The sequence below is a fragment of the Triturus cristatus genome, chromosome 7 (assembly GCF_964204655.1).
Source record: "Triturus cristatus chromosome 7, aTriCri1.1, whole genome shotgun sequence".
NCBI lineage: Eukaryota > Metazoa > Chordata > Amphibia > Caudata > Salamandridae > Triturus > Triturus cristatus.
The window spans coordinates 1,794,518,273-1,794,528,569 of record NC_140590.1 but is presented as its reverse complement, the minus strand read 5'-3'; the positions used below and the strand labels follow the sequence as shown (position 1 = coordinate 1,794,528,569).

At 44.3% G+C, this 10,297-nt stretch overlaps 1 long non-coding RNA gene across 2 annotated transcripts; it reads right to left on the bottom strand.

Moving 5' to 3' along the window:
- Positions 1–373: 373 nt before the first annotated feature.
- On the bottom strand, positions 374–4,843 carry LOC146813168 (uncharacterized). Of its 2 annotated transcripts, none has more exons than XR_014966961.1 (2): positions 2,482–4,843; positions 374–1,993 (listed from the first exon to the last, which is right to left on the bottom strand). It is a non-coding gene; the product is annotated as an uncharacterized LOC146813168 (long non-coding RNA). The 2 variants fall into 2 exon arrangements; XR_014966962.1 differs by having other exon boundaries at positions 2,648–4,843.
- Positions 4,844–10,297: the final 5,454 nt, after the last annotated feature.

Here is a 10,297-nt window from a genome sequence, read left to right as displayed (position 1 = left end):
AAAGTGGCACAGCCTGGACCACCTCTCTGCAATTCAGCTCAGTGGCGCTTACTGGAAGCACTTGGTGGGCTAGTTAGCCCCCAGGGGCCCTCAGTATTAAAGGGAAATTATATCCCCAATTTAAAACGTGCCATAGTGCGTGTTTGCACAACCAGGGGGGGCGTGTCTTGCACCCCAAACCAGTCGCACAGCGTAATTGCGCAAGTCCATGATACTTCAAAATTTATCATTTCTTAACCACATAATCGTTCGTTTCTCTTTTTACTACTGGACTCCACTTGATCCACAATCAAAGAATCATGCAATTTTCCAAATTTCCAATGCTTATGATGAGACCATCCGGACTTCTTTCAAAAAACACGTGCAACGCATAATTCTTCCCAGGCATGTTCTTTATTAAAACCCAATGCATTTCGGACTCCTCGAGTCCTTCTTCAGGGGTAACTACAAACAAAGCATTTCAAAATTAATGATAGCTTGTACATACATCGTAATGTATTTAATTGTGCCATTCAACATTGCAAACAACGATAAAATAATGCGCTGTAGAAAAATTATGCGCTGTAGAAAAATTATGCTCACATTGATTAGAAGCATCTTCCCCATTTTTCTTCCCATTATTGTGTTGCTCCCCATCTCCCTCCCCCTTGTGTGCTGTGTTGCTTATTAAACTCAATGTAATGCAATCAACAGCCTCCCTGACCTATATGTATAAGGTGATCATAACAGATCACTCTTGTTTAAATATTAAATAGAACCCCTATGTATACCATAATGTTTTTGAAACCATCCGTTATTCAGGCTGTCATTAATCGCACCAATGCAAAAAAAACACTCTACCCATGAGGTCCCACAACAGCTAAACCTTCCCGCCTGTCTCCCACATTTTAGAACAAACGTTCGTTACTGATTGCAGCATGTTAAGCACGTACCTGCCTGGGCGTTTAAAGCTGCTCAAGTACCATCGCTGGCAAAAAGGTATTCACCCGCCCTTTACAGTGCTCGGTTTTTAAACCTGGCGCATAAATTAACATACCCGCCTGTCACCCGCATTTAGAACAAGCGTTTGTTACTAATTACAGCATGTTAAGCACGTACCTGCCTGGGCGTTTAAAACTGTTCAACTACCATCTCTGGCAAAAAGGTATTCACCCGCCCTTCACAGCGCTCGGTTTTTAAACCTGGCGCATAAATTAACGTCCCTCCCTGGAGCATTCCTGTTTGAATTGGTCACGTGATTGCACCATTAATCACTGCACAGCATTACTAAAATACTACCACTCCCAGAGTGCTTTGTGTATCTTCCGAGCGATACCTATTTACAACGTGAGCATACTGTTTGACAAGTGTCACTCCATCAAAACAATCATCATTGTTAAACATTGCCGCGTTAGTCTGTGTACTGTTTGTACTGTTAACTAATTATTAAAACAATGCCTGTCCCCCAAATGACAAAGAACAAGATGTATTCGCCGTGAATGTGGATCAAATTTCCAAAGCTGTTATCTCGTTTTTCTCCATCTTCTAAGTGCTGGGTGCAAACCATAATTAGGGCAATGAAATCATGGTAAATGTTACGAAAGTAATGGGATGCACACCATCCATTGAATCTTGATACTGAAATTATCCTGCAGTCCTCAAAAGAATGCGTGCGTAAACTGGTATAGTGCCTTGCCCTGTTGGCACTGATTATAGCACAACCAGGGGGGGCGTGTCTTGCACCCCAAACCAGTCGCACAGCGTAATTGCGCAAGTCCATGATACTTCAAAATTTATCATTTCTTAACCACATAATCGTTCGTTTCTCTTTTTACTACTGGACTCCACTTGATCCACAATCAAAGAATCATGCAATTTTCCAAATTTCCAATGCTTATGATGAGACCATCCGGACTTCTTTCAAAAAACACGTGCAACGCATAATTCTTCCCAGGCATGTTCTTTATTAAAACCCAATGCATTTCGGACTCCTCGAGTCCTTCTTCAGGGGTAACTACAAACAAAGCATTTCAAAATTAATGATAGCTTGTACATACATCGTAATGTATTTAATTGTGCCATTCAACATTGCAAACAACGATAAAATAATGCGCTGTAGAAAAATTATGCGCTGTAGAAAAATTATGCTCACATTGATTAGAAGCATCTTCCCCATTTTTCTTCCCATTATTGTGTTGCTCCCCATCTCCCTCCCCCTTGTGTGCTGTGTTGCTTATTAAACTCAATGTAATGCAATCAACAGCCTCCCTGACCTATATGTATAAGGTGATCATAACAGATCACTCTTGTTTAAATATTAAATAGAACCCCTATGTATACCATAATGTTTTTGAAACCATCCGTTATTCAGGCTGTCATTAATCGCACCAATGCAAAAAAAACACTCTACCCATGAGGTCCCACAACAGCTAAACCTTCCCGCCTGTCTCCCACATTTTAGAACAAACGTTCGTTACTGATTGCAGCATGTTAAGCACGTACCTGCCTGGGCGTTTAAAGCTGCTCAAGTACCATCGCTGGCAAAAAGGTATTCACCCGCCCTTTACAGTGCTCGGTTTTTAAACCTGGCGCATAAATTAACATACCCGCCTGTCACCCGCATTTAGAACAAGCGTTTGTTACTAATTACAGCATGTTAAGCACGTACCTGCCTGGGCGTTTAAAACTGTTCAACTACCATCTCTGGCAAAAAGGTATTCACCCGCCCTTCACAGCGCTCGGTTTTTAAACCTGGCGCATAAATTAACGTCCCTCCCTGGAGCATTCCTGTTTGAATTGGTCACGTGATTGCACCATTAATCACTGCACAGCATTACTAAAATACTACCACTCCCAGAGTGCTTTGTGTATCTTCCGAGCGATACCTATTTACAACGTGAGCATACTGTTTGACAAGTGTCACTCCATCAAAACAATCATCATTGTTAAACATTGCCGCGTTAGTCTGTGTACTGTTTGTACTGTTAACTAATTATTAAAACAATGCCTGTCCCCCAAATGACAAAGAACAAGATGTATTCGCCGTGAATGTGGATCAAATTTCCAAAGCTGTTATCTCGTTTTTCTCCATCTTCTAAGTGCTGGGTGCAAACCATAATTAGGGCAATGAAATCATGGTAAATGTTACGAAAGTAATGGGATGCACACCATCCATTGAATCTTGATACTGAAATTATCCTGCAGTCCTCAAAAGAATGCGTGCGTAAACTGGTATCGTGCCTTGCCCTGTTGGCACTGATTATAGCACAACCAGGGGGGGCGTGTCTTGCACCCCAAACCAGTCGCACAGCGTAATTGCGCAAGTCCATGATACTTCAAAATTTATCATTTCTTAACCACATAATCGTTCGTTTCTCTTTTTACTACTGGACTCCACTTGATCCACAATCAAAGAATCATGCAATTTTCCAAATTTCCAATGCTTATGATGAGACCATCCGGACTTCTTTCAAAAAACACGTGCAACGCATAATTCTTCCCAGGCATGTTCTTTATTAAAACCCAATGCATTTCGGACTCCTCGAGTCCTTCTTCAGGGGTAACTACAAACAAAGCATTTCAAAATTAATGATAGCTTGTACATACATCGTAATGTATTTAATTGTGCCATTCAACATTGCAAACAACGATAAAATAATGCGCTGTAGAAAAATTATGCGCTGTAGAAAAATTATGCTCACATTGATTAGAAGCATCTTCCCCATTTTTCTTCCCATTATTGTGTTGCTCCCCATCTCCCTCCCCCTTGTGTGCTGTGTTGCTTATTAAACTCAATGTAATGCAATCAACAGCCTCCCTGACCTATATGTATAAGGTGATCATAACAGATCACTCTTGTTTAAATATTAAATAGAACCCCTATGTATACCATAATGTTTTTGAAACCATCCGTTATTCAGGCTGTCATTAATCGCACCAATGCAAAAAAAACACTCTACCCATGAGGTCCCACAACAGCTAAACCTTCCCGCCTGTCTCCCACATTTTAGAACAAACGTTCGTTACTGATTGCAGCATGTTAAGCACGTACCTGCCTGGGCGTTTAAAGCTGCTCAAGTACCATCGCTGGCAAAAAGGTATTCACCCGCCCTTTACAGTGCTCGGTTTTTAAACCTGGCGCATAAATTAACATACCCGCCTGTCACCCGCATTTAGAACAAGCGTTTGTTACTAATTACAGCATGTTAAGCACGTACCTGCCTGGGCGTTTAAAACTGTTCAACTACCATCTCTGGCAAAAAGGTATTCACCCGCCCTTCACAGCGCTCGGTTTTTAAACCTGGCGCATAAATTAACGTCCCTCCCTGGAGCATTCCTGTTTGAATTGGTCACGTGATTGCACCATTAATCACTGCACAGCATTACTAAAATACTACCACTCCCAGAGTGCTTTGTGTATCTTCCGAGCGATACCTATTTACAACGTGAGCATACTGTTTGACAAGTGTCACTCCATCAAAACAATCATCATTGTTAAACATTGCCGCGTTAGTCTGTGTACTGTTTGTACTGTTAACTAATTATTAAAACAATGCCTGTCCCCCAAATGACAAAGAACAAGATGTATTCGCCGTGAATGTGGATCAAATTTCCAAAGCTGTTATCTCGTTTTTCTCCATCTTCTAAGTGCTGGGTGCAAACCATAATTAGGGCAATGAAATCATGGTAAATGTTACGAAAGTAATGGGATGCACACCATCCATTGAATCTTGATACTGAAATTATCCTGCAGTCCTCAAAAGAATGCGTGCGTAAACTGGTATCGTGCCTTGCCCTGTTGGCACTGATTATAGCACAACCAGGGGGGGCGTGTCTTGCACCCCAAACCAGTCGCACAGCGTAATTGCGCGTGTTTTTTGAAAGAAGTCCGGATGGTCTCATCATAAGCATTGGAAATTTGGAAAATTGCATGATTCTTTGATTGTGGATCAAGTGGAGTCCAGTAGTAAAAAGAGAAACGAACGATTATGTGGTTAAGAAATGATAAATTTTGAAGTATCATGGACTTGCGCAATTACGCTGTGCGACTGGTTTGGGGTGCAAGACACGCCCCCCCTGGTTGTGCTATAATCAGTGCCAACAGGGCAAGGCACTATACCAGTTTACGCACGCATTCTTTTGAGGACTGCAGGATAATTTCAGTATCAAGATTCAATGGATGGTGTGCATCCCATTACTTTCGTAACATAGTGCGTGTTTGCACACGTCACCTCAGGCCCCGTCCCCTCCCTTCACCACTGTGTAAACGCGCCCTGTGGCTGTTCTAAGTTGAGAGATTAAGTCCCCTTGAATCCTAAGGGTCCCTAGGGTCAAACTAGACCACTAGGTACCTCCAGTAAGCGCCACAGAGCTGCGTTGCAGAGAGGTGTAAAAAGGGGCTTGGCCTCAGAACACCTGGCTGCAGCGCAGCTCCCTGGCGCATACTGGAGATGCCTGTTGGGGGCGCGTTTGCAGAGTGCTGCACGGAGGGGGCATGGCCTCCGGCACGATGCCAGTCTTTTATTTATTTTAGTTTTTTAAGAAGGGGGGCTGTTTGGTTCCCCTTCTTATTCTAATTTATTGGCCCTGATGACCCCATCCCCCAGGGCCAGTCTCCTAATTATATGTTTTTTGACCCCAATCCCCAGGGCCGGCCACTGTTTTTTATTATTTTTAAAAAATATATATTCATAGACACACCTAGGACATGCTGGACAAACCGTACGTACCTATCACCATGACGATTTGCGTGATATTCATTAAAAGGCGACTATGCATGCAATGAATCCACGTGGAATGTATTTACACCACTAGTGAAGCTCTGACATGTCTGATGCCCTACCGTGCCTAATCCTGGTAGACACCCTTGTCGTTTATTTATACAAACATGGGTAGCTATTGACGGGCACATTTAATACACATGCACACCAAGCCATTCAAAGGGGATTCGACAAAAATTCGACCAAAACTATGCAAGAAACCCCCCTCACGGTTAATAAAACACACATCCACTGCCGGATGTGTAATACTTTTTATTTTACTCTCTGGAAAGGGGACGAACATCACTTGAGAGTCACAGCGTGCTCCTGACAGAGCCCAATGCTGTGTTACACCCACCATTGCCTGCCGAGTGCCACACACCTCTGTGTTGTATTCCACTAGCTAGTGCATATGCTATGACACTCTCTAGCCCATGTGCACTGTAACACCACCCCGTGAATATGTCATGCCACACTTGTCTTCGCACGGGTTATATTGCCCCATCTAACGTGCCTTTCTCGATGCCTATGTTATAACGCACAGTGCTATGCCATACATATTACAATCTGGGATCCATATCTTTGTCAGAGTGCATATGCAACATTACACTCCCCAGCACATATTTTATATTACAACTTTAGAGACTAGTTAGGTTACACAACACTGCCCTGTGCATATTACACTCCAAGGCGCATATTGCATAGCACGCGCTAGTGCCTGTGCTATCTCGCGCTCTCCAATGAATCTGTCATTGCGCACAATGTATTGCATATTATATTTCACGCCCGGTTCATCTTATATCACACTTTTTGTTGCATAGTTTATACCATACACTATATCTAGTTTTCATTTTCAATCGTGCTCTCAGGACTATGTTCTATATAACACCGTGTTCACCTACCCTTTTCACGGGCATTACATTTTGCGATAGGGGGTGGAGGGTCAGGGGGTGTTTCTGCCAAGTGAGCCCGGAGTCACAGTCACAAACGTCCTCTTCTTCCTGAATAAAAGTGAGATTATGCTGCATACTTGTTCATATTTTAAGTAGTTCGCACAGACACAATGTTTTAAAAACAATAAAGTTCCTAATACCCGCCTTCTCTGAACAGTTAGCTTGCTGCCCCATCCCCTTCCTCCCTATCCTCTGTTGTGTGAATCCATGGACTAGCCTCCTCCCTCCTGCCATACATGGTCTGATGTGCTGCCACTGCCCTCAATTTAGTATGATGTACCAGTCCACTCCTCCTGCCCTCCATTGCCCAATTCTATGCCCCATCATTGACCTCCTGCTTAAACTCTGTGCTTAGCTTGCTGCCCCTATTCTCCTTCCCCCTGCCCTCCGATGTCTTTGTGCATGCCCCTGCTCCATCCTTTTTGCCCACCATGTCCCATGGACCTGCCACTCCTATCTACTCTGAGTGTTCTGTTGAGCTGCCACTCCCCTCCCACCTGCCTAGCATTGTCAGATGACTGTAACCTGTCCCTGCCACCTCCACCCTGCCTGTCCACATGCCATGCCCCTATCCTCTTCCTCCTGTCCTACATGGTCCATTGTACTGCCACACCCTTCTGCCCTCCCTGGTCTGTTGTGCTGCAACTGCTCCTCCTGCCTGCCCCGTGTGGTCTGTTGTGAGGTCCCTTCCCCTGAACTTTCTTGTCTGTGCACAGGTCCTGACCCTCCCTTCTATCCTCCATCGTCCTTTGTGCATGCCCCTCCACCCTCCTTCTTGCCCATCATAGCCATTGTGCTGCCACTAACCCTCCCACTTGCCATGCATGGTCTTCTGTGCTGCCATGGCCCCTCCCACCTTCCCTGTGTGGTCAGTTAGCTGCCCCTGACCCCCTCCCACCTTCCCTCCATGGTCTGTGTGTATGCCATCACAGTCTCACTGTGGCTCTTCATGGTGTGTCTTGCTTCTAGTGCCCATCCTGCCTGACCTCCATGGCTATCTTGCTGCTCCTGCCCTGCCCCCTTGCCCCCAGCCCTACTCCCTCCCTCCTGGCTTGTCTGTTCCATTGTAATGCCCCTGATCCGTCCCTCCTGCCCTTTATGGTCTGTTATGCTGCAGCTTTCTCTCCTGTCTGTCCATTATGGTCAGCTAGCTACCATTGCCTCTTGCCCCTCTGTTCTCTGTTGTCCATGTGCATGGACCTGTCCCCTCCCTCTTGCTTTCTATGGATTTTTGTGCTGCACTCCCGTCCTGCATGCCCTGTGTGGTGTATTGTGCTGCTGCAAACCCTGATGCCTGCCCTGCAGGGTCAGTTTGGTGCACCTCTCCATGTCCCTCCTGTCCTCTGTTATCCAAGTCCATGTCCCTATCCCATTTCCTTCCATGATCCAATGTACCATACTTGCGAACATTTTGAACTTGGTAAGAGGGTGATTTTGAAAAAAAACTGGGGTATTGATTTTCCCCTTTGAGTTACATTGAAAAAGAGGATATTGTAGACAGGAGACAGATCAAATAAAGCCCATTTGAGCTTAAAAACATTGGACGTTTCCTGGCTGAATCGGGTCTGTTGGCATGTATGGTTGTACTACCATTGCCTCTTCCTTCTGCCCACAATGGTCTATTACATTGCCACAGCCTTGAAGGAGGGTAGAGTTTGTATCACAGGGGGCCCCTGGCCCGTTCTGTCCACACCTGAAGTATGAGACCCTTGTCCTTGCCCTGCCAGCTGCATTTGTAGGCCGTATTAAATTGACCAGCGGGTCCTGTGTTGCTATATAATTATCCTGAGACATCCTTACCACTCAGCCAGCATAAAACCCCTGTGTAGGCCCTTCTGTTCAATATGTAGGCCTCTTTGTTAAATTGACCATAGCTCTGCAATTTTAGTGTATAGCAGTCTGAAGGCAGGTCTGCGAGGCCTTCTGATCCAAACTAGTAGCCCCCACCCTACCCGAGTGCTCCGTGCTCGGTATCAAAGTTTAACATCCCCCTGAAGCTGTCGACATACAGTAGGCTGCATCCTGGACTGGTACTTGCTTCCTGGGCAGGTTTCCCGCTTTTAAGGAAGTGGCAACCGCAGAGCGTCAAGTTAGGAGAACTGCGGAGATTTTATACATGAATATATTGAATTCCCGTACAATACCCATTATTTTCTGCTTGCTCTATGGAACTTACGATAAGCGATTGGCCTGAGAGACTGACCTTTTCACCCAGTCCATTGTCAGCATTAAGTGGGTAAATGACGAAATGTCTGGTAAAATCTGCAGACAAAGCTTTTGGGTAGCATACGTAGGTAGATGTAGCGTGCAAAGGAGCCCACAAAATGATATAAAAAGGGAGCACCCACAGATATTGACGGACTACCTCGCCGTCTGTATGTAGGTTAACAGGCAGTGCAGGTTTTCCCCAAGAGCTGGGAGCTCTTGTCTTCCTTTGCTTAAAATGTCTTGCTCTGCTTTGCTTGAAGTATCTTATTCTATTTTACCTATATGAAATGTCATGTTATGTTTAACCATTGTTCTCTTTACTTTTGCATTTAAAAGATTTTGTATTGTAATTGCAGGAATGCTTGCTCTAAGAGTAAACGTGAGTGTTCCTAGGTAACATTTTCCTTGGTGTAACTTGTTTCTCATGATGCATTTATAGATGTGTTTTCTCTCTCTCTCTGTCAGTACATTAATTGAGATACAGAGAATATTATGACAGCTGTATGATTATCTGGATTCTGTATTTTGTACTTTATGTCTCTATTCTGCGGTTTCTTTGAAGTTGCATCTTCTCATTAAACTGCCATTGTATTCTGCCTCCAATTCCATGTCTCATATGTCTGTTTTCTTCATTTTTGGAGCAAGCGTTCCTAGGCACCCCGGCTCAAATTAAGGTGCCCCTTTTGTCCCTGACTCACTCTCCTGCTCAGTTCTGTGGTGGCTCCCGGGGATCTGGGGACCGCCCCTAGCTTCCTTGACCCGTAATAGATCTTCCCTCCAACAGCCTCTCTTGCAAGTCCTGTATTGTTGGTTTGTTGCCCCTGCCCCCCTTTCCACTGCCCTCCATAGTCTGTTGTGCTTCCACGGCCCTTCCTGCCTGCTCAGTGTGGTTAAATTGTTGCCTTTGCACCCTCCTACCTGCCTTCAATTTTCAGAGTCCGTGCCCCTGGCCTCTGCCTCTCAACAGTATCCTAATGAACAACTAGATTGCTAACATTCTATATTTATTACAAAAGTGTGGAACGCCTGACATCATCTTGATGTAATCAAAACTGTAATACCTAGAGCATTTCCTTTAGAAATTACATATATGAGAGGGTCTTATTGGCATCAAAATTATGGTTAGTGCTCTAAAAGACTAAAATAAGGACATATTTTCTGAGTTTTCAAATAGCGACAAAGCACTTTTAAATTATTTGTTATCTTTATGTTTTTTTATCCAGTTGACCACTTGATTAAATGTTGCACTTAGGGGAGAGGATGTGGTGTTACTTCCAGAACTGCAGACTTTGCAACTGGGGAACCAGGTTGCAGTTTCTGCTTCAGCTCGACATTCTGTGATTCTGGTCAAATCACTTAGTCTCCCCATGTCTACAACCAAAATGAATTTGTTCTTGT